General features: G+C 47.0%; 1 long non-coding RNA gene across 3 annotated transcripts in view; it reads right to left on the bottom strand.

Moving 5' to 3' along the window:
- Positions 1 to 1,654: 1,654 nt before the first annotated feature.
- The window catches only part of LOC146589179 (uncharacterized), a 107,580-nt gene continuing 82,651 nt past the window's right edge, over positions 1,655 to 26,583 (bottom strand). For 2 of the 3 annotated variants that reach the window (XR_014897281.1, XR_014897280.1), the window contains exons 2-6: positions 17,489 to 17,636; positions 16,424 to 16,570; positions 14,794 to 14,981; positions 8,669 to 8,834; positions 1,655 to 3,761 (exon numbers count right to left, since the gene is read on the bottom strand). This is a non-coding gene — a long non-coding RNA (uncharacterized LOC146589179). The remainder of the gene's footprint in view (positions 3,762 to 8,668; positions 8,835 to 14,793; positions 14,982 to 16,423; positions 16,571 to 17,488; positions 17,637 to 26,583) is intronic. The other variant, XR_014897282.1, reaches the window with a different exon arrangement.

Raw genomic sequence — 26,583 nt, 5'->3', positions numbered from 1 at the left:
ACCGTGCGCTGGGGGGAAGCTTGTGAGCAAGCAACATGGGCTAAGCACAACCAATCCTGTTTTGCTTTGATGTTTTAAAGCCAGTGTGTCTGATGAAAGGTGATTGCTTCTTGCAAACCCCAGAGGAAGGAGAGAAGGAAAAATGATCTCTCCCCCCTGCTTCAAGAAGCAACGTTACATCAGTAATTACATCATGTAGCTTTCAAGCATAACTTGGTTAAAACCTTATCTTCTCTGTAACTACTGCAACAGACTGCGTTGTGGAGAGATTTGATTAAGAGGTAATTTCAGTCCACTTAGTAAGAAGAAACGTGGATTTGGGGTGCAGACAAGGAGGTTTCAAACCACCTGTGCTCTGCTACAAAAATTAGATTTGTCGAAGGACGACAGCACTCCTGTCTCTTTCTGACGGCGTTTTCAGTAAATTGCGCTGTGYTCCCACCTCCTCCCTCGGCTCCCCAGCCTGCTTGGTGCTACTTTGACAGTTGACCGTTTGGCATCCGGCACAGCTTCTGCTGCGGCTGTTTTCAGTGTTCGAGGCGAGGCTGGAGGATGGGACGCTGCAGCATCCTCCAGCAGCAGATGGGACGGCAACCATGGATGAAGGAGAACTTTTATCTTGTGCATGGTGCTGAACAATTCAGCGCAGAAGCAGGATGTCTGCCAGGGGCTGCGGAGTAGGAAAAGCAAGGCACTCTCCTCTTAGTCATTACATTTCTCGTGTCCCTTACTCAAGGTAGCAGGCTGAGCTAGTGGAAGAATAACCCTTAAAACTTTCATAAAAACTCTATGTCTGTGCCCTGGATCTTTAACTTTACAGGCAGGACATGCTCTGAACTTCGAGCCCAGGTGTTATGACTTCGTCTCTTTAAAATATAAATGTCTGTGTTTTGTGCTGGTTGGTTAAATCAGCTGAAAGAAGTTGCTGTTTTGTTAGGGATCAACCACCTTCTAAAGCAGTTGTTCTGCTTCCCTGCAGCTGCTCTCTTCTTCAAAAGAAAAAACAAACAGAACCCTCCTCCATAGTCTCACTGTTGCTCTAGGCCAGCAGTTACATTTTTTAGGAAATAATCTGCCTGAAGAATCAGCCAAACAAACCAGTCTTGTCACTAGCTGAGAAAAATAGGACTCTTCCTAGGTTCACCCTCCTCCAGCAATTAACTACCAATCCAGAACTGCAAGTGATAAATTTCTGCAGAATTACTGTTTAAGAAAATCATAACATGGTGCAAAAATGATCCACCGGAAGAAATATAAACTGCAGAAGATACTGTAAAATAGTCTCTGTGTGTAGCTACCTTTAGAATAAATGTAATTAAGAGAAATGGGGGACACTAAAATTTACTTCATTTTTTTCAAGGGTTGGAAACAAAACCAAAAAAATTGCTTRGACTGACCCAGGCTCAATGGAAAATGCTGTTCTCAACTCAAGCAAGCCTCTCCTCCCGTAGCAAATTCTCAGTTTTGGATAACTGTGTGCAGTTGTGTTTGGCCAGTCACCTGCATCCTCGCCACTTCCCACCACGAGCTGGCGGGAAGCGAGGGCTCCCCCGGGCGCGTCTGACGGCTCCCGCCRCCCCAGGGATGCKGCGTCAGGTCCAGCTGGCACCTCCMGRGCCGCTGCCRTCSTCACAAGCTTTMCTGCCACTGTAGAGAAACGGTTTGTTATCTGGCATAAAAACAACACTTGCCCTACATTTCTTAGATTAAATTGCCCTATAATCCAAAGGCCAGCTCGTTTCCAGCTACCATTAAAGACGACAGTTTTAGCATTTCCCTGACAGTTTTGTGACATCCCATGTAATACTAGCCAAGGCAATTTGTTAATCTGCCAACACTACCGTTAAATATCCCTTTGTGTGTGTTGACAACAAGTTAAGGAGAAGTCAAGACCCAGAGACTGTTTTCCTACTGAAACTATGAAATTTTGCATATAGTTCATTTACCCAYGTAACGGAAACTTAATGGCATATGAAAAGCATGGAATAAAATTTGTGGTAAATTCTAAAAGTTTGCAAAGATAYGCTCATACCCACTCAAAGCCCAGTTTGGCTCCAAAACAGTTGCACAAAGAGCAGTTTTCAACTTCAAAGTTGTGCAAGGTCTGCTTTTAATCGCCAAGAGTCAGAACAGGCACTCACAGTGCAAAGACCCTTTTTTCCTCCACTCACCCAGGCAGCCCCTCCACCCCAAGACCTCACTTCCCGATAAAAGCTCCCTGGCACCTCATAGGTGTGGGGGAAATGCCCAGCTGTGTTGTTTGGATACTTCTGATGTTTTCATAAGTGCAAACAGGTATTTATGAGATGGTGAGAAGTGGTAAATAATGCAACGGGGAGTGTCTGTTTTCTAACACAAAAGCGATTTCTAAGCTGTCAGGCACTCTCCTTCCCTTGCAATTCCTGTAAACTTTCTGGCTGGCTTAAGATTAGGACTGGTTTTACTGGCAGTCTCTCTTGTATTTAAACATCRAGTTGTTCTTGTTTTGTAAACTGCACAGACAAGTCGAGGCATCAGAGTACAACAAAGCCTGTGCAGTTTGTCTGAGACTAGATAGGAGCCTGGGTGACATTCCAGAGCCTAATGAACCGCCACTGCCTGCCTGCAGCTGGAGGAAGAAGCTGGCATTGGGGGTTTAAATAATCAGACCTCTTGGTCCAAGAAAACTCCAAATCTGGAGAGAAATATCTACAGCTTACTAACAAGTTGGCTGGCAAACTCAGTCTGTCCTTCTTGCACTGGCTGCTGCTGAAGATTTTTTTACATTGTTTTACAGCAACAGTAAATCAGTGAAGTACATTAAAAAAATCCCTGAAAGACTTTTGTGGTTTGCCTTTCTTTGTTACTTATTGGCCTATACTTACTAATGTGGCGAATTGTTCTTCTCAAATATACTTTCTCCTCCTTATTTTCTCTAGATTGTACCACTCAAAACTTCGGCTATCTGCTATCCAGGAAACGTCCTCTGAAATGCATGGGCACGACAAATCCTTGGTGCATTTACAGATCAAGGATGGCACATCAGTCACTCTTCCAGGATGACTGATTATCGTGTTTGCAACCTTTTGCAGAGGAACGAGAGATTTTTCTGCTGATGGAGGCTTATCCAGGCAAAATTTTTGAATCTGGCCTGAGGTTCAGCCAAGGCATCTCGTTCAGGAGAAAGTARGCACATAGAATTAATTTAGTAGCAAAGGCTCTGGTTTCAAACCCTGTTTTTGGCTCGGGAGAGACTGACCATAAAGAGATAACCCCCTTGGAGCCTGAATGCTGGCACTCTGTAGTTGCCCTGCCCAGGCAGAAGATGGACATAAGCATATCCAATTGCTGCCTTAAACCTAAGCAGAATGAGAAATGTTGCAAAGAGGAGATTTATTTCTACATATATTTTAATTTCCTCTTCCCAGCTCCCCCACAGTTCCAGGGTCTCCTGCTGGTTTTACATGTACCCTAGCAATTCAATAAATAGCATTCGAAATGAGCAACAGGGCTGAATGACTGGTAATGATTATACAGCTAGACATAGYTTCAGAGTACATAAAAGAAGATCCTCGAAAGGAAACGTAACCAAGCAACTTTAAGTACTTGCTTGCTCCGCCTGGAACACTGTCGGATCGTCAGGAGGCCAAACTCTTCCAAGGAGGCCGTGGTGGCGTCCTGCACAGCAACTTTGCTACCGCGTTCGCAGGGTGAGACACGAGCCCAGRCAGGCAGGGACTGCCATGCCAGGTCAAAACACACGTCCCGCTGGCCCCAACCGTCTGGAAGGCAAAACTGTATGTGAGATATTCAAGTGAGAATTCCAGATGAAAAATATTGTTTTCCAGAGGTTTGGAAAGGCAGAAGCGTCTCTTCTCCATTCTGAAGGCTGGAGATTTGCCCAAATCCTCCTCCGTTTGGTTTGAAATCAATACCTTAGATGGAGGGGAAAAAAAAACAGGAGAGATGAAATTCAGATAAGTAGTGTCGTTTGTGGTGCCCTGCTCATCTGATACAAAAATGGGCCATCAAAATTATTCCCTTTCCACTTACAGGCAACATAAGCATTTTGGTTTCTTCAAATTCCATTTCAAGAGCTCGAGCTGTGCCCTGGCCCCAAGCACCAGAAACCTGCAGCTGCGACCGCCTCGGGAGAAAGCTGCTGCCGGGCACAAACCRAGAAGAATCGTAGGCTTATTTTTGTTTCTACCTTCATATGTTATTTATTATCAGTTGCTTCCAGGTATATTTGCAGCCTCCCTAGGGGCCATTGCTGGAGTGACATTAAATGAATTTACTCAGATGCTGCTGTCTGCGATGCACTTTTAGACTTTGTCTCCCCAGCTTCGGCACGCGGATGCAAAGAAGTGACAAGCTCCTCTCTCCCCCGTGCAGGCTACGTGCAGAGGGCATGAACAGCTCCAGTTAGTGACTGAAGAAGTTGGTTTTTGACAGGAATGAGGGGCAGACAGGGAAAAAAAAAAGAAAAGAAAAGAAAAAGAAAAAAAAAAAAGAGAAAAACTCTTTCTAGGGTCACAGTTGCCAGCACCGTCAAAAGCAGCAGCAGGGGCAGCGRCAGGTAGAACTGCTCCGCCTTGGGCTGGCCCTGCCCTGGGCTTGCAGGTGCTAAATCAGGAAGCCACTTGCGCTGCTCCCCTTGTCTCCCGGGAAAGGGAGCGAGGCTCAGCCTGCTCCTAAGGGAGAGGGCAGCAACAACGAGCAGAGGGAGCCTACAAGGCTGAGCAGAGGAGGAGGGGAGAGGCACCGCGCCTCTCGCAGAGGGATGCTGCAGCCCCCTTGCCCTTCACCTCTGCCAGCTCTAAGCATGCCCTCACGTCCCTGGGCACATCCGGACCTAAATCACCCCCGAGGCGCCCAGCAGAGCCTGAAGCAACCAGGCTCCTTGCAGCAGCACTTCCACCAGCGCACGCGTTTGGGTGGGTCGGGGCCAGGCGTCTCGCCGCGATAGCTGTCAGGCAGCAAACAAGCCCATTTCGGAAACACGCAGCTGCTCACGCCCTGCAGATAAGTTCAGGGAAAGCTTTGATCTTCGCCACTGGCACCCAAAACACTTCAGCTGTGCTAATAAGGACCTGGTTTCTTACAGAGACAGCAGCATCTAGTTCAGCTTCATAGCAATTTTTCAGTTAGGAGAGGAGGGAAGAGGAAAAAAAAAAAAAAAAATTACAGAAAAAAAAAAAAAAAAAAAAAAAAAAAAAAAAATTTTTTTTAAAAAAAAAAAAAGAAAAAAAAAAAAAAAAAAAAGGTAACCTGGTAGATTTCTTAATTTGAAAAGGGAGATACAAAATGTAGAGAGGGAGGGAAGGAAGGGAGGCAGCAAAAGAGGAAGGAAAGGAAGTAGAGAAAGAATGGGAAAGAGCAAGAGAAGAGTTTTCAATAAATTTGTAACCACTTACTGGTTTGCTTCTGCGGGTGTGTTTTCCRGTAATGCTATCTGACTTCTAAATAAATTCTCTACCCGTTCTGACTTACTAGTACCAGAAAATGCTGATTCACTGTCAGTGTAGCATCAGACTCTGAGAATGACTAAAACAAATAGTTTGGCGTGATGAATGAGAATAGACAAGCATTAATGCTATCTTCAAGTATACATGCAGTTGCCAGGAAACTGTGTCTAGTCTTAGATCACCATTCACTTTAAAGGGAGTTGCTATCATTTTTTTCAAAGGAATAATATTTGAGAAAATCAAACTGAGAAATAACATTGCAAAAGAAAGTACACTCCTAGTTAGTACCATCAGGGGCCATGTTCCTTATCCTTTTTGCAAGYTTGAATGGATTTTTATGGGAGTCATTAATCAGTAGACATTCAATTTCAGCCTTCCTATTGTTCATAGCTAGATTCAAAAATCAGTTATTTCGGTATGTAAAGTATTCTACAAATCCTTTAGCACTTTATAGGAAGACATGGAATGGTCCAATATTCTTCTTTCTCAAAACTTTCTATCCAGTTACAATCTCTTTCCATTTCATTTTACCTTGTTCTAGCCAGGTTAAAGGAGACAGAAAGAAGACAAAATAGCATGAAGTCTACATGTTTATTAATGTAGCTTGACTTTGACTAAAACTTTCTGAATTGTCCAAATTGACTTCAATTATTCTCAAACTTTTCAAGTAGCACAAACGCTAAGGACTAATTAAGGAGGAAAATGATTCTAAAGAATTCACCAAGCTTCTATTCAAACAGTCTTGTTTTAGTGTACTCTTTTTTCTCCTCTCTGATATTAATTTCTACATTGTTAACAGGAGAAAGTGGCAGRTCTTTTTTTTGTTCACAAGCCTCCCTCAAGCCCCATTTTAGTAGCTGCAGTTATCACAAACCACAAAGGTAGACTTATCCCCCTTCTCTTCCTTTTATTGCGTAGCAACACAGTCCCCACTTGGAGACTGGTTATCACAGAATCATTGGGCTTGGCATGGACCTCTGGAGATCATCTAATCCAACTTCCCCACCCAAAGAAGGGTCACTTAGAGAAGGTTGCTCAGGACCACATCCAGTCTTGACCACCTCACTGGCAAACCTGTTCCAGTCTTTGACCACCCTCACAGTGAAGCTTTTTTTTTTTTTTNAAAAAAAAAAAAAAAAAAGGCAGGCCCACTAGGGATTTCCTTTAATGGCCTTTTTTCCAGGGAAGTGATCACAGGTTTATCTTTCTGTGGGAGTGAATTTGCCCAGTCCCCAGTTGCCTCTTGCTGCAGTCCAGGCTGAGCTGCATCTACAGTAAATATTGCCAAGACAACTGTATATTTGCTCAAAGTCCTTGGGCCAACGGCTAACACCTTGTCTTCAGGACATCGCTGCTGTGTTAAATATCCATCCCTGGTGACAAACAGCCCAGCTGACAGGGCTAGTCATAAACACAGGAGCTGGTTTTCAGCAAAGATCCACTACTCCCTTCCAGCACAGTTCCACTCAGCGAAGCTTGGAATAACAACGACTCTCCTGACAGTTTGTCACCATGTAGCTTTTCCCCCCTTTACTTCCAGAAGGCTGCATAGGGCTTGGGAAAGAGCTAATATCATTAGGCATAATTACACCAGGTGCAAATTCCTATTAGCTTTATTGCAAAATAACCAGGTTGGGCCCTATGTGAATTACAGCTGGAAAGCTGAGCCCTTTCCCCAGGTTTGTCTGTTCCACTTAATGTGTGTTTCCAATAACGTTATTCCATTACAGGAAACTAGAGTTAGGAGCCCTTTTGTTTACTGTGTTATACAAATTCAATTTGTCACAGAGCTGGGTGTATAAATTATAAATGAGGGACGTTAGCTAAATAAGGCCCTTGCCAATTCCCTTCGCAGCTAAGATTCAGCAGATAAATCAGAACCCCAAGCAATATATGAAAAAGTAAAATAAAGCCATGATATAAATAGGTAGATAAAAGAATTCATAATAGCCACCTAGATAAGCATGACAGTCTTGGGTCTTTCTTCCTTACCCTTGTGCTATGGAAGACAGGGGGAAGCATGAAGGAACCTGAGTTTGCTCCTTTTGCCGATATCTGCTGTTTCCAGCCCGAGCAGCTGCTCAGAAGRCAGCAAAGCAGCCTCCTCTCGCAGTCGCACCATTAGCCCCGGCTGCCCTCCAGGGACGCACRGCACAGTCCTTATGGCTCTACCAACCTGGGGCAACGAGAATGCAAACTGGGAAGCAGAAGACACATCCCATCTTGTGCCCATTGAGGAGCAACAGATGCTAATGATTGATTTTCCATCACTGAGAAGATCCTGTTCTGTGGCTTTAAGATGTATGCTGTTGAGCAGGGAGGCAGAGCTGTACTGCAGGACAACCTGTGAAAGGTCAGCTGGTGGGAAACCAAGACCTGGGCCTCAAAAACTATCACTCTTTCCCTTGCTCCTCAGGGACAGTTGTGGGCAAGTAAGGAACAGTCAGTCTGCTCAAGGGACCTTGCTGCAGGCAAGCTGGGGGCACCTTGCATCTCTGCACAGATGGCTCTAGAGTGTGTTGCAACAGAAAGGCAGGGCTTGTTTGTCCTCCAACCTCCTCTCATCCCCTTTCTCTATTAAAAAAGGGGATCTGGATGTGTCAGACAGACATCTACTTCCCTTTGTAAATCCTTCCAGCTGTTTATCGCTTCTATTACAGAGTGGTCATGCTCCATGCTCAATTACTGAAGCCTTGTTTTTGAGTCCTAAGTCCAGAACCATCCCTAATACAAATCGGAAAGAGGTGTTTGTACAGATGCTACAGTTAGTATTTAAAATACATTTGACACTGGTCATTTTGATGTTTCTGTCCTCACAAGAATGTTATGATTTACCTGTGACATTCTATATAATATAGTACTGCAACTTGATGATAGAAGCAGTTTTGTAGCTACCCTGTATTATTCCAGCTACTCATTGCTATTTTAAAACATCATTAAATTGAAACTCTTTTGGAGTAATGGTAGAGAAGAGTAGCTGATTTTCTGCTGAAGTCCAAAAAACTTTTGTGCATTCCAGGGGTTGCTAATCATTCCCTGTTCCAAAAGCATTTGCTGTTGGAGACAAAACCAACCAAAAAGGATGATGAAAAGAAACTACTGAATCATCTTATATGTGCAGACACAATCATTTAGCAATCTTAAAGACCCAAGACTTGGAGGATGATGCTAGTTTCTACAGCACCCTGTTTTTCCCAAGCAAAAATGCTGAGGATAAGCACCTTCATTCATGCATGGAGAGAAATGAAGTGTCAGCATCATTGTGAGAGAGGCATTTAGTCGCAGAGAGTAATTGTTGTTGTGCAAATATTTGATCGCAGGAAAGTCAATGTGGATGTGATGAGGAGGTAAGCCATGTTGACAGAGATCCTTCAGCTCAGTGCAATTCTAGGGAGAGAAGAGAACACATGCAGCATCGTTTCCAGGATCAGAAGATTCAGGCTAAAGCTCTCTCTCACTGAAGGCTTCTTGCTCAGAAGAGCATTGCAATAGCAAAGGAGGAGGAAGAGTTTTGCTTCCCCCCCCCCCCCCCACACACACTTTGATTTCCCAGGGCACCCAGGCTCCAGATGCACTTCAGCTGATGTAGTTTCCTTCATCTGTATCCTTCTGTAGGACTTGGCTGCAATTCTCTGCAGCCTCTGCCTGTGTTGCAGGAGCAAGCTGGCACACTTATTACTTGGTAACACCTTGCAGAGCTTCCAGTCACCATTCCTTTCTCCAGGGAAGCTTTGCTGAGTTCTCAATTGCTTGCAATACATTTGGATGGTAAAGCAAAGGCACAGCAGGGAGAGACTACTCAGAGCTTAAGAAATACAAGGAAATAAAGCTAGATCTGTAACACAAGAAGCAGCATAGAATGAATTCCTTAKAGCAGGAGGGGGTGGGGAAGAGCTTGGAAGGAGGACTTGGGATCCTGAAGYACTCTGTCATGTGCACTAACGATTCCCAGGCACAGCCTATAACGCAAAGCAGCGGTTGCCTCATGGAGCTGTACATTTTGCCTTTGTATGTTACAATCTTGTTCCAGAATAAAAGTTGAGCTAAAAATTCCAGTGGCAGGATTGTAATCTTTTTGCATCAAAAGATTTAGTCTCTTCCTTCCAAAGCTCCCTGACACTAGGGGAACATAGACAGAAAAGAGCARTGTTCAGTTTAGCTTATGGTAACAGATGAATAGAAATTGCAGAAGCATTTACCTGTCTCTGATGACTGCTGTTATCACACGAGAGCTTGATCTTTCATGTGTCAGTGCTTTGCTGACCTAGAAATTTATGAAGCTGGAGGTACCCAGCTCTTGAAGAACTGTTCCTTGTATGAATAAAGTCTCTTGCTTCACATGGCTTCGCCTTCCTCTTCACCTCAGATCTTTAGTCACAAGTGACCTGAATTTGAGTCATTTGTGCTCCCATCCCCCAAAACCAAATCATCAGCAAGCTTAATACAAACAAGGAAGAAGGGGGGGAGAGAGAATCACTTGGGTATAATTGGGAGGTGCAGTCTCCAGTAGGAGCAGTTAACAGCACAAGGATAAGGCTCTTTGCTATCCTCAGCTCTTCCAAGAACGGGGGAAGGTACTGCACACCACGTTGTGCTCATTGGCTCCACCACCGTTCTGCAGAAGTCAGAATTACTAAGGGGAAAGCTTAGGGTTCCTGTTTTAACTCTGCTCCTAGTTATTTTTAATCACAGAAAGAAACAAAACTTGCCTTCAGTACTGGAGCAGTAAGAGGAGGCAAGGAGGAGGACTTGTTACAGAAGACACATCAAACTATTCAGCTTCTGCGATATGACCGGGGGAAGGAGAAAGTTTCTTTGCCTGACTGTGATTGAAAGCTGTATGTCATTCTGCAGAGAAAGCAATCAGGTACTTTAAGTGTCAGTTAGRAGAATTTCATCTTTTCTAGAAGGAAAGTAGCCCTGCAAGTGCTTCTAACTTCACACTCACCTATCCTTACTTAGTAAAATAGCACATTCACTAGGAATGCGTGACACCTGATCCTGCCCCTAAAGCAGGGCCCCAGTTTGTAAGTGGGGTGAGAAGAGATCAGGGTAATAAGTTTCTCACTCCTCTCCCCTTCCTGTACAGGGGTCTGCATGGCTGAAGAGCTGTTACAGTGACTTTGGAGTACAGATGTTGAGGGAGGTGGGATGCACAAAGCCCACTAAGGAAGGAAGGACCACGCGCTAGCCAGAGCGCTGCACTGAGCGGTGCTGCTCCCAATGGGGCCACGAGCCATTTGGGGAGATCCCGGCATGCCACGCAGACTGCTTCTCCCCAGCGCCCAGGGTTTGCTCCTGGGGGCTCCCTGCACACACACAGCGCCCAGCACAGCTTGGGGGCAGTCACCCACGTTTTCCTCCAGCTTAGCGACAGCATCTCCTGCTGCACAACTTACCCACCTCCTGAACAAGAAGCCCCCACAGACAAGCAGTCACTGGACTCCAACATAGGACCTCTGCTTCTTCTTTCTATAATGCCTACTACAACTGTTACAGCAACTCCTAGACCCCTTTTTCTGAGCGGTTAGAGGAGTTTTATGTGTGTCTGTAAAGAGAGAAGATTAAGGAGGGGGAAGGGAAGCAGAGGATGTACCTTGATTTGATAACATACAGATAAAAATCAGAAGACTCACAAGGCTGTGAAAGCTCCAAGGATTAAGGAAGGGCTTTGCATAGAACCAGCATCAGAGAGAAAAAAAAAGAAAAAGAAAAAAAAAGAGAGAGATTTGAAGCAACAGTGAGGTCATGCAGAGGGAAACATTAAGAGGTATAAGCTTGAGACAGCTTGCTGGGAAAACTAGCACAAGGCAGATGCCCAGCAGGACAAGGAGAGGGATAGACGAGCCACATCTGCATGCCAATTGCAACAAACAGAGAGCAATGGACCAAAATAATGAAGCTGGAGCTACTAAGATGAAAATTTGGCCTCTCCAGAGCACAGGTTGGTCCTGTAGACCTTAGTCCTGTGGTTACCCAACATGAAAGTCACCCCCAACTTAAAACTACACAGACAAGTGACACCAGTCATAGGATCTGTATCCTACAAGACTGAAAAAATAAGTTATTAATGGATTTGTTTTGGTCTTAAGGTCTACCAGTACATGACCAGCTTTTCTACCTCATGCACTAGAGAACAGAGGAAGCAAAATACACCATTTGCAGGCCAGACAGTTGGGTCATCTAAACAAACTCTGTCAGGACTTTCCCAGCTAACAGCATAAATCAATTTCTCTGAAAACTTTGTTTGTTTCATTATACATCAAAAAAAGACATTACCCCATTGCCAGCAGCAGAAAGCAGCATGAAGATCCATAAGTGTGCAGCACAACACAGTTCATTTACAGCTCCTTCCCCTCCTCCCTTGCTTTAAAGCAGTTTCTTGAGAAGTCTTGAAGCCAGGCCCGTGTTTAAGTAGCTTACTGAATCGAGGCCCTAATCACCTCAGGTTTYTTGGGTTTTCACAAGATGAGTGATGTAAACTCCACCTTGCTTGGGCAATACCAGAATCAGCTCATTAAATGAATAGTTACCAAGTGCCACCTATCTCCCTGCCAATCAGGGACGTGCTTCWGAGAGCAAACTCCTCCAGACAAGCAGGTGGAGCAGCTCTCATCCCACAGAGCAGAATACTTCTCCACTTAATAGGCTAGACATGCCAGCTGCCTAACGGGCAGCTCAGCTGAGCATGGGGACTCGTGAAGCGACGGGCTGCAACGAGATTAGCAAGGGCAGGTCTCCTGCCCGCAGATGCAGCACAGCTCTGGCAGGTCTACAGGTTTTATTAATCAATGTAATTAATTTAAATGCGATTACCTTTTACCCCTCTCGATGCACTTGGTGTTAAATGCCCTTCAGCTGGCACTGTTTTAACAGATTAATGTACTGAAACACTGGTTTTCCAGAGAGTGCAAGGTGTAGGCAGAGTTCCCTGCACTATTTGCTTGCAGTAGYGATGGAGTTTGTGACTCCTTAAAGACGGTTGTACTTTCCAACCAAAGTCCTCAGGCGCAAGTACTGTATTTTGCTAASTGCTTATACTTCATAAAGCAGAAAGAGCCTGGGCAGTTTCCCCCCTGTTGCTGCTGTATCACAATCGTGCTTTTTAGGGAACAGAGTAGCCTTGTATCCTAGATCACCGTGCAAATTGAGAGGGAATGTAGAGACATCTAGCATTTCTGTAATGCTTTTGATCCAGAGGTCTTCAACAGTCATGGGGGAAGGTTGCTGCTATCCTGTATTTTACTGTCTTCAATAGTAATAGGGATGTACTGGTGGATGGTTTACAGATGCCCAGTGCAGCACTCTTGTAGCTCTGGCCTTGTTGGTTATGAGACAACGGTGTTCGAAGGTCCGGCGCCACCGGCGTCGCCTCCACTACACGTCTTCTCCATCCGGCCTGCAGGGAGCTGCAGCTATATACCTGGCCATGTGTGTCTGCAATTTATAAAATAAGTGTGCAGATTATATTTATTATTCAAGAGCTGCAGAGAGCAGTGGCCAGATGGTCAGGAAGCTGCGTGTGTGCCCCTTCCAGAGGGGCCCTGCACGGAGTGGTATTTCATAAAGAATTAGAAGTCCCCGTGGCGACATGAAGTGTGTCGCATTTAATTCCGGGTGTAGCTACTGACCTGGCTTGAACTCCACTAGGGAGCATAAAACAAATTAAGTGCAGCGCAGAACTTGGAGGYCGGGGCCCGCTGAATCACAGAGCGTCTCAGACAGCAGACAGGCCTGCTCCGAGCYGGGTGTTATTTGTTTTGGAGAGCGCCGGTGGAGACCGCGATAAGGCTGGGACTGGAGTCGGGCAAGGCATCTAGGAACTGGAGCAAAGCGTGATGAGAAGATGGTGGAGCTTCGCTGGCCACCATCTGTACTCGCTGTCTGCCTCTGYTCACAGAGCCAGAGGGATGGACTCCAGTGCAGCATCCCAGCTTAGTCCACATCACTGTGGCCACAAAAGAAAAGAGAGAAGAAAGAGACTCCTTCACTCCTGCTTCAAAGCTGCCTCTGGCCTGACATCTGCAAAACACTGCAACAGCTTGTCTTCCTTTGGCTCTTTGGAGTAACATCTTACTAGGGTCCAATAACTTTTGCGGTCTCTGCCATATCAACACTCCTACATAAACAAGCAAGAAGCCTGCAAGGCAATCTTTACAGAAATATCTTTGGATATACCTATCATGGCTGTAGTTTGTTCTAATTTAGCTCTCTTTATGGAGCTAGGAACAGCGTGTCTTTTCCCGGTAGGTTTATGCAGCTCTTCATACTATGCACTCCCAGGTCCGATTTGGAGATGTAAGGTCCTACTGCACAGCAAATAAGTAAATTAGCAAATAAAATGYGTTGCTCAACTTTGGTGTCTTTCTTTCTTTTCCTACTCAGGAAATTCTGACGATTGTAATTTTGGTCTGTTATCAAACTCTCTATAAATAATACGAACTGTTTTAGTCTAGATGGAAAACACCATTTGAAGGAAAAATCGTATTAAATGTCTTCAAATGCTTTTTCATTTCCCTGAGCTAAAATAGAATAAAGTATGGTGATACTCTGGATAGAATAGAGTTATTTTCATCCAGAAACTGACATCGAACGACCTTAACAACGTAGTTCCAGATACCTAATTAAAAGTAAAATTAAAAACAAGGAACATGCAGATCTAATTACATTTTTAAATAGAAAGACATCGAGAGGAAGGGAGAGAATAAATGATTTACATTTTTTTCTGGCAATGACTGTGCAGTTAAAGCAGAGATATACCCCCGAGGATTCCTGAGTCACTTAATATTCTGCTTTTTCTTGGACTCATTTCTATTATGTTTCCTCTGTAGAGGGCTATATGTGCGAGAGGGAAGAGGAGAGCAGATCTTGGACAAAAAGATCAAGAAAGAGAAAATTAAATGATCTGTGTAATTCCCAGAYGACTTCCTAAAAGAAAGAAACCACATTATCTTCAGAAAGCCAGGGCAGACATTGCCTCTATGTCCTCACTCAGCCCCATCTGAATGGCTGCAAAGATGAAATGCACTTGCTTATCTCTCCTCTTTAGGAAGAGGACACTGCGTTTCCAGAGCAGGCATGTGCTGGAGTGTGGGTTTTTGACAAGGCAGGCATCGGAACTAGGGGTATCCTGACAGTTACCAAAGCATGTGATAAGAGGGGAGTAATACTGGACAGAGATTTGGTTAAAACAAGCAGTATTCTCCTTAGAGTCTGAACCTGGCTGAACTGGCACAACGCATCGTCTGCTCCTGCTGGTGCTCTCTGAACCACACGAGACAGGGAAAGACTCCAAAAGCAAAAAGGTTTAATTTAGGCACAAAAGCAGGCAGACTGGGAATCTTACTCCAGCTGGTTTAGGTTCCAAGGAGAGATGAATGCAGTCAAGTCCAGATCCTTGGCACTAGGTCAAGTCCAGAAAGGTGTTTTTTCTGTCGTATTCAAAACCACAGTAAGCAAATCTGTGATCTCCAGCAACGCACAATGCGAAGAAGCATTTCAGATTGGGCTGGACCCCAAAACGAAGAGGTTTGTCTGAAAGGGGAGAATGAAAGGAAGTCAGAGCCCTAGTGAATTCATCAGAGAAGTCCTCACTCAGCACTTCTGGAGTTACCCAATCCAGTAAACAACCTTCCGCTTACAATTTGGTTTGGCTCGTTTCTTTATGGCGCTTAATTGTTGCCAAGGAATGTCTGACTGATGACTATCACCAGGAGAGAGATGTGTTTTATCCTGCGAGCAGGCGGAAGCTGCCTCSCTGCAGGGAGCCACGTTACTCCGGGCAGGAGGGATCTGTAGTACTGCATTTGTTTTACCCGGTGCTTAGGGTTCCCATGCAGGGATTTCTCCCTGGGTGGAGACCACCAAGCAGGTCCAAACAGAGCTGGAAAAGAGCCTTTCTGCTGCAGTCATTACAGTGAACGCTTCAAGTCAGGCCTGGCCAGCCACGCTGGGTCTGCGGGGACGCGCTCCAAAGGCAGCGCTGCTGCCGCGGCCGCCTCTTTACTCCGGGTACMTCTCTATCGAGAGCACCGCTTCCCGCGCAAAGCCAGGCAGCCTGACACGGAGGACGCTACTTAATTTACTACACCTAATTTAGGAGGCTTAATATAGTCACTGGAGAGAGATACTCGGAATTGCCCTTGGCAACTGCTGGGCCGCAGCGTGGGTGCTGTAATCGCCTCCCTCCGGCCGCCCCAGCCCCCGGCTCGGGCGCTGCCTCTGCCCTTAGCTCCGCGGGCACTGACAGCATCCGCGGGCAAGTGCAGAAGGGCGCGCGGGGACACGAGGGCGCCAGGCACGCGGGGAGGCTTTGGGAACTGAGACGCCCATTTCCCTTCCTCCAGGCAAGGACAGAGCCGAGACGCAGTTCCAGAGAGGGAAAAGGGGCAGAGGGCTGCCAGGCAGAGCAGAGCAGAGCGGTGGGAGCAGCAAGGCTCGCCRCATCTCGGTAGCCCTAGTCATCACGTGCAATAAATAAACGCTATCTGGAATCCTCCCCTGCCTGCGTGAAGGCTTCCTACTGCTCTGTGCACGCGTGCCTGTGCAGCAACAGGCAAAAGGCACAGCCGTATCTCGAAAGAGCTGAGTGTGCAGACAACTGCGTGCGAGGCGCTGAGCAGCAGCACCGGGCTGGCGGTGGCTGTTCGTCAGCRGCAGCAGGTTGGCAGACAGCAGATAAATCTCAGCGGTGCATGTGTCTGCGAATAATGAACACCGCCTTTATGTACTGCCTCTGCTGTGTAATCATCTATTAGCACTAATTGCTACAGCCYGGAGCCGAAGTGGCCTTTTGCATTAAATAATATGATAATAAATAATATAGATARAAGATTTGCTAAAAGGTCAGCTGTACGGAAAAGCTCCTCCTTGGCTTAAAACTGCGCTCTCCCCAGGGTGGAGTCCTCTGCTGCCGCTTCGCTGCAAACAGGCGTTTGCAGGAGACAGGGGACGGCCGCCCCACGGGTGGTACAGACCGACGCTTCAGCCTCTCCTCTTGTCCTTGCTCCGATGGCAGTGGCGTCTGACCGGGATTCAGGGAATGCCACGCATTGAAGTCCCTCCTCGGCTGTACCGTGACGTCTAGTTCCTCAGTAGCCGTGGCACCGGGCTGGCTGGTCTCCCTAAAGCCAAGCAGCATAACAGAGATTAAGGATGGGAATTATTCACAGATAGCTCTTAAATATACCTCGCACTACAGGACATCATGCGTTAAATAGGTCTCATTCTGAGTTGTTTTATGAGGCTCGGATGAGGAAGGCGGACCTTATCCAGCATGTTTATCACTCGGTGCTTGAGCATGAGAATGCCACTGAAGCGTACCCGGCTGCTAAGTGTGCCAGGGCACGGCAGCTCCAGAGGCTCACGCTGTATTTTAGGAGCCACATCTGAGCAGGACTTGTTTGAAAGAGGTTCGGACACCATCTGCAAAACAACCGCCGGTGCCTCTTGTTGGCCCAGCAACCAGGCTGCTTGCCGGCCACCCATCGCCACTGGTTTTGAACACGCGGCAGGGATGTGACCTTCGGATAGCAGCTCCTCCAGCTGTTTATTTTCCATCTCAACCTCTGCAGACCCCACAGATGACTGCAAGGGAGATGGTTATAATATAAGGGGCCAGCTTAGATCCTGCTCAGCATTAAAAAATAAACAAAAGAAGGAATTCAAACTGCGATGCAGGTGGCCAGAGATGTTCCTGTGTGGAGAAGGAAGGCATCCCTGTAGGTGCTGCTCACAGTACTGATTTGAACTGTGGCTGAGACACGACATCCCAAGAATATCAAGGTCAGATCAAAATTAAAATGGAAACAATTCAGACTGTGAAATTTCAATTAAGTCCAGGTCCGCAATAGGGAGGAATGCAGTGTTTTGAACAAAAAAAAAACCATATTCAATTAAATAAAAAATGGGAAAGGTGATCCTTTTACTATAGAGTGTGACTTCCTTTAATTTAGTGACCAAGAGGTTTTAAAACAGCAAGACTTCATCATGTTTTAAAACTGGAGGTTACAAAATTACACGCCCCTTCCCCCACCACGGACCTGCGTGCRTGTGCAGTGAAATGGTGTCTGCATCTCTGGATCCGTGTCCTTCACTTGGCTGAAAGGTCAAGACAGAGAGGCATGGCTTATGCAGAGGATTATCTTGCTCCCCTCCAGTGAAAAGCTCTGGAAGTAGAGATCCGGGAAGCTGGGAAGAGAGCAACTTTTGCAATCGAGGCATTGCAAAGCTGGCACAAAACACACATTGCTCACATTGCCCTTGGACTCAGCCCCGAAACGGAAAGCAGCACAGATTCTAATTTAAGATGTTCACGAATGCTAGTAGAAGAAAGAAAAGGGAAAACCCTGTACAGATTTGCCTGGGGTTTTGGAATCATCCCGATCCCTCCAGCAAAGACATCCCTGCAGGCACTGCCGTCGCAGAGGCAGCTACCATTCACTGCAAGGGMTCTCGTAGCTCTGCCAGCCCTCATGATTAAACCATGAGGCACCTGACTTACGCCTTTCATTTGACTTTTTCACGATCTCCATGCTTTGTATGCAGATTGGCAAGTTTCAGCCTGCCCTTCACCTCCTCGCCGAAGTAACGGGCCCGTTGCGTGACTCTGCGGCAGGTGGACAGCCGCCGGCTCCCCACGCTCTCCCTCGGCCAGCAGGATCGGATGCRGTCTTCCGGCGTCATTTTCCCTGGGACACACTGGCTAGACAGGACAACTGCTATCATTTTATTCTCCTCTCATAACCTTCAGGAGCGCAGGGCAGAATTATTTTGCTCTATTTACGTGGACTCCAGCAAAATATGGTTAAAAAAAGCCATGAAATTGCTCCTGGGCAGAGGCTTTTCCTAACCCAGAGGTGTGAGGTTGCAGCTTGGGCTGCAGTGTCTTCCCTGCCTCCTGCTGTCATGCTCACTCACAAAGATTTGTGTTGTCAGAGATTTTTTCCCCTAAGTGCAAGAGTTTATGCAAGGTGCCTTTGACACTAACTTCCCARAGCAGCCTGAAGAACAGTGACAGCAAGGCTGTATCCAAGGTGCTTTTGCTCTCTGGGTGCACTTAAATCATTTAACTGCCCAGGCTTTGCTAACTCAGCCGGTTTGACTGACATGGTTTGGGAATCACCCACACTACAACTCTGTTGGCAGAGGAACAGGAGGGAAGAAGAGCAACAAGCCAACGCTTTGGAAACATATTTAACCGCCACAAACTGTGTTTGCAAAGCACCTGGTAACCTGTGTCCCGAACCACAGGCACGTAAAGTGTGAACATGCCCTTCCAGACTGYGCTAGGGAAGCTGCGCTGCAACACAGCCCATGTGCAGACCACAGCCAGGACTGACGGGTTATGAGTCAGAAAAGATGCTGATTCAGCGACCGAGCTATAAGGCGCAGCTAAGACTATAACAATTAAGAACTACCCTGATAGAGATGACAAAAGTCCTAGAGATATAAAAATCACTCCGTTCTCCTTTGCTCTTGGCTGCTGTGTTTAAGAGCTCCTCCTCTGCTTGTTGTGATCCTGATGTGTCAGTGGAGATTAGCATAAGGCTCCTGGAGCTGTGTTGTGTCTTCTCCTTCCCCGTTAAGCACTTGACGGGAAGGGAATGCCATTTACCAGGCTGATCTTTTTTCTTTCTTTTTGTCTGTGTGCACATTTTCAGAAAAGTTTAGAAACCGTAAACTGACCCAGAGCAAGGCGGTATACACTAGGACTGAGTGGGTCTCTTGTCCCCTGGGTCACCCAGGCTGTCCCCTGACAGAGGAAACTAAAYGGCTCTGAAAGGGCTTTTCTTTGCGCCCCTGGGAAAGGCCAGCGCCTCGCTGCCCCGTGCTAATTCCTCTCCACATTGTTTTCCCAACTGCCTGGAGCCGCTGGAGAGCTCAGCCTCAGCGTCCTCCCATGGACACTCGTGCTGGCGTCCCGGGAGCAGCAAGGGAGCTGGTGCTGGCTGCACGGTCCTGCGGCTTCTGGTCGCTTTTCTCTGTGTTGTGATAGCAAAGCGAGAYGCCAGGCAGAGACCAGGCCAGCGGATCAGGCACTTCGCTGAAATAAGCCCTACCTCTCCTCGAAGACTTTATGCCCCGAACCTTCGTTGCCGGAGGAAGCCCGATGGCCGCAGGGAGGAGAAGGCAACCACGCAGCCGTGGCGCTCGGCGCCGCCGCCTCGCTCCGTACAGGCGTTAGTGCCACAGCCAGCTGCAGAGCAGCGGGAAGATCTCCGGCCAAGGCTTTTGCATCTCCTCCTCCCCTCTTCCCTTCCCTTTCCCTTCCCCCGGTGGCCCCGGGGCTAATACAGGCTGAACCAAGAGCGGTCAAGAGCAGATTAGTGGTGATGGCTAGGAACCAACTAAACCACAGAGAACCTGAGAAAAGGAATGAGAAAACTGCGTAAAGGGCAGTGGGAGAGAGAAGCCRACCGCGGAGGGTGCTTGGCGCGGCCCTGTGACTCGATCCGGTGCGACAAGTTACAGGCTGCAGTAATACAAATATTTGAATAAAGCCCTGTCATGAGGGGTGACAAACTGTTCCGTTCCACGTCAAAGTGTGAGCAAAGGGCCCTGTGTGATGGGCACCGATTCTTTTTGCAGAGAAACAAAATGTTCTGAATAAAAATTTGGGGCCACATAACAAAGTAAGCTGGTCCCGTTGTTTTCCCTTGACTCTAGACAGGGCCAAGGGCGGAACAGAGCAGGAAGCGAAGGAGGCTCAGAAATACCAGCCTGAATAGTCGGGGTGCAGAAGTGAGCCAGGCATGGCCAGAGGCTGGCTGCGGTGGAGCACACCTCAGGCTGGAGATCAGCACCCCCGCAGTGCCAAACAGTGATGGAGTCATCCAGGAACCGACCAGCTGGAAAGTCCTACGCGACAGAGTTTTCTCCCAGAGGATTGATTTAGAAAAGCCTGTTATTTCCTGCTGTCAGAGATTCTTCACGGTGTTTTATGCCTGAAGTGTCCTTGTGACTTGTTTGAATATATTATTGATGGATAAAGTTGTTACAGACATAATTTCTCTGCTTGTCAGGAAAATGTTTTGATTGGTTTTGGTGTGCACGTCTGATCAAACCAGCCAACAAGCATGACTGAAGGTGCCGTGGGTTGGAACAGCTAAAGCACTGGAGAAAGGCAGGGAGAGAGAACCTGGAGATCTGGTAAGAAGAGAGACGAGGAAAGACCAGAGATGGTAAGATCCTCTACATTCAGTATACATCTGCAGCGTCATCTGTTCATTTATCAAGGAAAAATGTATGCAGTGCTGTAAAAAATACAAAAATCTGCTCCAGGGAATTCAATCTGATTCACAGAGACAGGTAAATGGTAACAGAAGAATCACAAAAGTCTAGAGCTGTGCTTTAAGCCTAATTTCCAATGGAAAAGGTACTTACGGGATTTTATTGTAGGCTGTGCATGTATACTTATTACAGCTCCTAGATTATTAAAATGAGTGAGAAATGAAGCTGTCTTTTCCCTGCTCTTCCACCTCCTGTGTGAAAGGGGTCCAAAGAAGATTAGATTTCTTCTGTCTGACCTCTGTGTGAAAGGGGAGAGCTAAGGGCTAATGAAGGAAAAGGCACTCGCAGAGATGTCTTTCGCATGTGCCTCTCAACTCAAACCTGGAGTATAATACACCGTGAAGACCACACAGAAAACACTCATATAGACAACGTGTAATGCCCATTGCACTTAAAAAAAAAAAAAAAAAAAAAAGTATGGCCATATGACCATAGTCCTTCCCTTCCTTCTCCTGACTCAACAGTGAGCACAAAGTGGTAATAAAGCTGCACTTCTTCAGAGGTGAGCACCAACACACAGATACCCTTTAGTGTCCTGATATTCTGACACAAAACATGCCTCATAGGAGACAAATCTGCTGCTCTTTTCAGTCTTGGAGAGCAGACACATAGGAGCCTGTCCGTTCCATCCACAAGCATCCACAGCTGTGTGCAGTTTATGGTGCAAAAACTATTGCAGTCGGATGCCAGTCACTTCCCCGGGTTTTATGCACTTCCATCCGAACCACTTAGCTGCCCTGTTTTGTTTCTGCTTGTACTGAGCAGCCGAGGAGCACCGGTGCCTGTTCCTTACCACGGCCAGAGTCCCTAAACAGGAGCAGGTTGCTTTGCCTATCAGCTCATCCATCAGTGCCAGAGCACAACCCCTGCTGATCTCAGCTGCTCCCACAAAAGTCAAGCTCGGAGGTGATTCATGGAATTGCAGCTTCACATGTGGCATATGCTTTTGTCCGCACATCAGCACTKGGTGATCAGGGCAAGTGAACCGTGCGTTCTGGAAAACTTCAGTTCCGGGCTATTTTTTTTTCTTAACTTGTAGGCTTCTCCGGAGAGGAAATCAAGAATGCCTTTGCTCATATTATGCCCCAAGAAGTTTTAATTGGATCTAGACATTACCTTCTGGAATGTAGCTGTAGTGTGATCAGCATTTGACTAAGACAGTGCCAACAGCTTTCATTCCTCTGTCACTCCCAGCCTGGAGGAATGCAAACGATTCCCAGGTGCCCTTCTTCAGGAAAGGGTTGCAGAGCATGGCAGCCCAGGACTTGGTGAGGCACTGGATCAGTAGCTGCGCTGGTGGAGTGTCTTTCTGGAAGATCCAGCTCTGGATCTCCCTGGCTGTCCGGGGTGGTCTCTTCACTGCCTTGGTCTGGGTCTCCCTCTTTTTCATCTTTCCYTCTTAACCTCAGTGAAATGATCTACTCTGCCAAGGCTGTTTTTCAGAAATATTCAGAAAACGCTTGTAACAACGAAGTGGCAGCTTTGAGGGTGGCTCAAATGATGTAATGAGAAAGAGAAAAGTGATATTGTGTCAAATGAACCACTTCTGTGCATTTTCGGGCTTTCCCTTCTTGTTTATCACATTCAGTGCAATCCTCCAGAACAAGTACCACAAACCAAGTAGGAATGTAAGAGCTATAGCACAGGTTCTAGTCAGCTTTATGTGAAAACAAAAGGGTTAAAATCCGGGTTTGCTCTTTACAGGATGGTGCTTCACAGACAGCACCTCTGCTGTCAGACTCCCAGTTTTATAGGCTCTGGTTTATAGATATTTATCACATTTATATATATAGCTTTTCCTCCAAATTTAAAGATGAGGGTATTTTTCACAGCAGCCAGACTCCCATTTCTTATATTTTTTCAGGAGTCATAAGGAAGGGAAACCTCTAAATCACTAAGAAGCTCTGACAACGCAGACCCTACTGCGCAAAATTGCTTTTATAAAGCACTTACTTTTTATGGTCTAATTTAAGGCGACATTGAATGTTCTCAAGAATACTTTCCAGTTCCTCCAAGTGTTCTGCCCCTGTTAAAATGTCTGAAAGTCCTTTCCTGCATTAATTCCAAGCCAAATGTACTGTATGCCTCTTGGAACCTTACCAAATGGCCAAACTTTAAGTCATCGTTTCTAGGATAAATTACCTCTCCATCAGGGTGGGTATTAAATGAACTCTGTAGGGACACAGGGACCAGGACTGTTTTTATTTCACATACATTAATGCTGTACTTACTGTTTGACCTGTAACTGCTACATGAAGAGCTGTTGTGGTGGGGAATGATGGGGAACTAAATGCTTTTAAGGTCCAAAATCCAGCCAACAAACCACAATAGACAAAGTGTCACTAGCTGGTGGTGTTTTCAGCAGCATGTTTACAGGGAAGACACTTTTAAGAACAGATTTTGAAGCCACTCAATTTTGAGACAAGCCAGTTTGTTGGAGGGAGTGCAGATCCCAAGGGCCCAGAAATTCAAGTCCTCCTTTATGCTTGGGTTCTCTTCTGAAAGGTGCTGATGTTACCAGTAGCCACGGTGGCTTCAGAGCAGCTGCTGGAGAGCCAACTCTGGTGGAAATGAGGCCAAAATATGCAYCAGACACAGTACGATGGGTAGTCAGAGGGTCACCTCCAAAGCCCCTTAGTGGCCCTAAAGTGGGTTTACAGGGACTTGAGACCCAGCACACAGCTTTCTGATGGGAGGACTTTGGAGCAGGTTCCCCCTCCTCCTGCGCCCGTGACACACGCTGGCAGTCTCAGCTGGGGTTCGTATCACCCTCTTGTTTGCAAAAGCAGCATTTCTCGCCCACGAGCCTGGCAGAGCTCTCTGCGCTWCCCATGAGGTACGGAAGCAACTGACAGCCTTTAAAGAGCAGATTGCTCCAGACTTTCCTCTAGCAACCCTTCCACGCAGCACTGCTTTTGCACTATTATTCTGCAATAGTTCAAGTACATTAAATCCTCCTTTTTCTTTCTCAGAGAATTTCCCTTCCTCTGATTTATTTCTATGGCAATCTGTTTAGCAAGGGAGACGGATGGGGGATTGGGGAGCTGACAGCGCTATTTACCCACTGGCCAAAGCGCCGCCTCCTTGGCATCTCTCCAGCAACACACGGGCTCCTGCGCAGGGAGCTGCCCCTGCAGGCCAGCAGCTCAGAAAGCCCGAGTCTGCTCGGGGCAAGGAGCCTTCCCGGCATATCAGGGGATTCTTTTCTTCTGAGTGATTTTTTTTTTCTGCGGGTTTTTTCCCCCATGGTAATRATGTACTGAATAGGAATCTCTGCCTCCCTCACCGCTACCACCACACACACAGCTGCTACTTAGCAGAAGAATAAAAGCTTCCAACCAAATAAAAAGTCTCTAGGCTGTCATCACTTCTAAGTTGAGATTTGTGGACAGTTTCAAACAAGGGCTTATGGTTAGGGTGCAAGGATACTTCTTAGCCTGAACTATTCTTGCTTTTAGGATGCTAAAGAAAGGGGGAATTTATATTTGGGAGGTAAAAGGTCTCCTGCGGTGCTTCAAAGCAGTTCCTTTTACGGCACCCATTCCTGGTTTGCTCCAGCTATCCTAGAAGGAGCTTTAATGGGAACACTGAATACCAGGATTTGTTAGGGGGAGGGAGGGAAAGAGGGATGAACCRTGTTGTTACTCTGTGCCTAACTGTGAAACTGGAAAAGAGCTACTCATCTCATTCATAAAGTGCTTTGAGATCTAGGACATAAATCAGACATGTGGCCTGTGACTACATCAGTCTTCGCTTGAATTTGCAAAAAGAAGAAAAGCTGCATCTGGGGGAAAGTTAAACTGAGAGGTTGTGTGCAGTAGGAAAACACATTGGCTGAGAAAGCAACCTCTCAAATTCTTTTGTAAAAAATTCCCACAAGTCCCCCRGAACACAAGAAACAACACGGAGCAGAGCTGATAAATAAATCTACTTGACGTCTTCAGTGTTAGGCATGGCTGTATGCCATAGACCTCCACGGAGCCAGAGAAAGCAGGTGTTGTCCTGGGGAGAGAGCRGAGCCAGCAGCACGGCCTGACCTGCCCAGCAGCAGCTTACAAGGACAGAGCCGCAGGCACACCTGCAGATAGCCAAACATTTCCGTACCGGCCGGATGGCAAAGCGGAGCTGGCGAATAATGAAAGCAGCAGCAGGTTTTAATGGTGCCTCTGATCAGCAGGAGTCTCTGTACCTGGGACGAGCCTCAGCAGACTGGGCAAGCCGGGCTACCAGGGGCCTTCTTGCAGCCCCCGGTGTGGTAGCAAGTGCAGGCAGTCCAAAAGCCCCCAAGACCTGCACCCCGCTAAGGSGCAGCTCGGGCGACTCAGCGGCAGGTCCTGCGCTCACAGACCAGAGGGAGGGCTAAAAGGCCGCACGTACACGAACGCTGTTCCTCCTTCTGCTCGCCCACTACGGAGACACGCTACGGCACAAGGGCACTCCTAACGGAAATAAAAGACTGCCCAGAAATGAGTCTGTCACCTCCTAGCAACCCAGGAGACACAGGCTGCACTTGAGAGCCTGCCTGCCTTGTGCTCCGTGCCGTGCACTGGGGATCCCGGCAGGCTGCTCGGACGCACGCCTCTCGCTTTGGTGCGAAACCAGCGCGCCAGATCAGCACGTAGAGGCTCTGCAGAAACAGGAAACCACCTTCCCCGTCCGCAAGGCCTTGCACTGAGTTTTGTTAAGCTATTTTCCAGCATCCGGAGGGCGGCTGTTGGCAGGCTGGCTCTCGCGCCCCGCCGCGGGACCGGCGGGCAGACGACTCCGTTTACGGAGCTGCGAGCCGAAGCAATCCATCAGGCGGGCAGGGGCACCTTCAGAGACGCGCGAGCATGGGTGGCAGCCAATGCCTCGAAGGAGCACTGGCGGCTCATTTGGATGCCAGAGAGTTTCTAGCAGCAACCGGCACAGTCTAATTCTTTTCTGTGAGCTATTTTTAAATGGCATCAGAGAAGCAAATACTGAAGGAAGTTTGTGGCATCTAAGAGGTTGGAGAAAGATGTGGAGAAAACAGCTCCCTAGATAAGCAAGGCAGCCAGAGCATCTTGGCTAAGCTGTCCCCAGGGGCATAAAGGTGGGAATTTAATAAAAATGGAAAATTTATAGTACCAAGGAAAGGTACCAAGGTGGAAAGAAATGTATTAATTAGAAAATCTCCCAGTGTCTTAAATGAAAGAGAAAAAAGTAGCCATGGAAAGTAGGCATGTTACTTTTGAGGAGGTAAACGGAAATATTTGCTGGGATCAGCAATGAGCCTAGAAAGAGAAAATAACAGAGAAGTAGTTCCCCAGTGCTGGAGAGAAGGGTGATTTACTCTGGTTGTTTATACTCCCGTAGTAGTACTCTGATCAGCATCTCTTGGTGCCCAGTTCCTGCAAGCAGCACTCTGCCTCCAGGAGAGCTCAGTCCCCGGTGGTTGCTCAGGGCAGTCRGTGCAGCACACGTTCATGCTAAGCAGCTATCTCCATCCTAGCTACTACAACCGCTGGCGTGTAAAGGCAGGCTGCACCATGCCACCAGGCTCATGCAGCGAGGGAGCTGCCCACCCCTCGGCTGCAGCACTGCCTCAGTACTTGCTGGCCTGGTGTGCCCAASCCCAGTTAGGCTTTCCGGTCTTAACGTTACATGCACAAACTTAGCAGACTCCTGGGAGCTTCCTTATTTTGTAATGAGAGTGAGAAAATATTGAGAGAGATCAACAGCCTCCTACATCTCCYACAGAGACGTGATCAATTGCAGTAGCTCAGGCTTCGTGTGCAACCCTACAAGAGCAAACTGGAAATACCAGCTCAAGTGCTTGCATAATGACAGGTAAAAGGAAGTGAAGAATCAGATTTCCTTTTTT

The sequence above is a fragment of the Rhea americana genome, unplaced genomic scaffold (genome assembly GCF_003343005.1).
Source record: "Rhea americana isolate MKP2758 unplaced genomic scaffold, rheAme1 scaffold_48, whole genome shotgun sequence".
Lineage (NCBI taxonomy): Eukaryota > Metazoa > Chordata > Aves > Rheiformes > Rheidae > Rhea > Rhea americana.
The sequence above is the reverse complement of the archived record's forward strand: the minus strand, read 5'-3'. Positions and strand labels throughout refer to the sequence as shown.